Here is a 2,687-nt window from a genome sequence, read left to right as displayed (position 1 = left end):
GCGTCCCTGAGTTGTCCCTGGGGCTGACTGCTCCTCTGTCCGGGTTCCTGGCTTTTTATCCCCTTTCTCCTGCTCTTCCGGCCTGCTACTCTGGGCGGGCCTGAGTTTGTCTCCTCACTTAATGCCTTTGGCTGATTGCGCTTCTCTGTGGCTTCCTGGCTTTTAATCCCCTTTCTCCTGCTCTTCCCGCTTGCTACTTTGGGTGTCCCTGAGTTATCTCTCCTCACCTGTAACCCTGGGGCTGACTGCTCTTCTGTCCGGGTTCCTCGCTTTTATCCACTTTCTCCTGCTCTTCCGGCCTGCTACTCTGGGCCTGTTATGTGTGTAGAGGTTAGGATTTACAATACCTATTTTGGCAGATATAATTCAATCCATAACAGGCTGAAATAGAGTAAGTGAAGGAAGAGAGTGTTAGAAGATGAAATTCTAGGTTCCACAGGGCCTTGTAGACTGTGGTAAGGAGTTTGTACAGATATGCACTACATAATGTCCATTAGGGCAACGTTTGACTGCGTATAAGTCTGTGAGTTGGGGAGGATGGGCTTGCTTGGAAGGGCACCAGGAGGTAGACCTACATTGAGTTTGTGGTGCACAACAGCCACTCAGCTCCCACAGCTACCACGTTAGGCCATAGCCTTAAGACACAGCATGGCTTCTTACTGTGGCTTTTGTGGCTGCTGCTGGCACATGCTCTGTCCAGGTCATTGCCTTCAGGGAGATGCTGGGTTGTGGCAGCTCCCCTTTGTCCCTCCTGGCTTCTGATTCTGACCAGGCTCCCCAAGGTTGCTTGGAGAGCACAGTATGCCCAGAGGCAGCCAGTTGCAGGGTCAAGTTTGCAAAACCTGAGGCTCTGGGCATTAACATAAAGAGAGCTAGAGCAGCTTGTGCAGAGGCTACTTTGATATATGTGTGTCAGATATATACAAACATATATACTGTATATAATATGTTGTTCACGTAACAGCCAAGTCACATAACATCCTATTACACATAATATATGCCTGTATTTTATTCTAGGAAAGATGGTTACATGATATGATTTGCATTTTAAGAAGAACACTCTGGTGTGTAGAGAATGAAATGTAATGATCAAAAGTAGAGGCAGGGAGACTAGTTAGGAGGCCATCCTGGCTGTCCAGGCAAGAGATGCTGGTGGCTTGATCAAGAGAAGTAGCAGCAGAGATTGTGAGAAGTAGGTAAGATTCTGGATATGTTTTAATGGTAGGTTTGCAAGAATTATCTGATGAATTTGACATTGGGAGGTTTGCTTGTACAGGAATAAGTGAAACAGTATAAAGTGCTTAGCACAGGGCCCAGCACTTAACTGTTGTTTTAATCAAGGCTTTCTGACCCTAATGATGCAGCTTTTTCCCTCCATAAGCCCTTTGTGGATTGGGTTAAGAAAAACTCTCCTGTTTTCTAACTCACTACCTTGCTGTCTGGGAGCTCTGGTAGCATAGTGGCTAAAGCACTTGACTGCTAACCAGAAGGCTGGCGGTTCAAACCCACCAGCCACTCCTCGGAAGGAAGGTTGGGCAATCCTACGTCCGTAGTGATACTGCCTCGGAAACCCAAGGAGGGGTCTCTATGAGTCGGGTTTGACTCGACGGCACATAACAACAACAACAACAACCTTGCTGTCTATGGAGTAGACTGTCTCTGAGGCCAGTCTTAGGAGGGAGGGAAGTCAATGGGTATGGTCCAGGACCTGGAGAGAACCTCAGTCCTGCAGTGAGGTTTGGAATTGGCCAAAAATTTACTTAACTCTCCCCATCCCTCATATAGCAAATAATTATTGATCACCTATTATATGCCAGGCAAAGTCCTAGGAACTGCAGGAAAAGTAATGTTGCTAACATTCCTTGCACTGGGATATACAAAGAAAAAGATGTATTTATTTTTCTTTAGCTCTTCTAATCTTCCCTATAAGCCTCACCCCACCCTGCTGGGAATTGAGGACACTTACATTTTTATTAAATAAAGATATCCCAGACTCTTTACAGTTAAAAAGGAGCCCTGCTGGCACAGTGGTTAAGCACATGGCAGTTAACTGAAAGGTTGCCAGTTTGAATCCAGTAGCCACTCTGTGGGAGAGAAAGATGTGGCAATCTACTTCTATAAAAGTTATGGTCTTCTATAACCCAGCAGTTCTGCTGTGTCCCATGGGGTTGCTATGAGTTAAAATTGACTCGACGGCAATGGGTCTGGTTTTGGTTCAAGTTACAAGCTCAAGCTCTCACTCTCTTGCCCAAATAGATTATGGATGTACATTAATTAGGGTTTATTGCAAGAGGCAAAATGGGGAGTGACCTTGATGTTGAGGGGCCCCTTGAGCCTGGCTGCTGCTCACTCATGTAGGTACAAAGTGATCTCCTTACAGAAGTCTGAATAGGTAAAGAACAAAACCCCCTCCCTCCTTTTTAGTTTTCCCCTCAATCTATAATGGCAGCCCCACCTGTGCCTGGGACAACTTTGTCTTAGAGAAAGAAAGTCACCACCTATAGGCTTTACTGCCAGTTGCCCCTCCTCTCTTCCCTTTTTCAGCTTCCATTTTCAGCTTCCATTTTCTTTACCTTTCTTATCAGAACATCTTCCTAGCCTGCTCCTACAGGATTTGGTTTTCACCCTTTCCCACTTCTCTCGAGCCATAATGACTTCCAGTAGGGTTGACAGATTTAGCAAGTACT

The sequence above is a fragment of the Orycteropus afer genome, unplaced genomic scaffold, assembly GCF_000298275.1.
Source record: "Orycteropus afer afer isolate SDZICR_OR568_19922 unplaced genomic scaffold, OryAfe1.0 scaffold00070, whole genome shotgun sequence".
NCBI classification, from domain to species: domain Eukaryota; kingdom Metazoa; phylum Chordata; class Mammalia; order Tubulidentata; family Orycteropodidae; genus Orycteropus; species Orycteropus afer.
Note: the sequence above shows the minus strand (reverse complement) of the source record.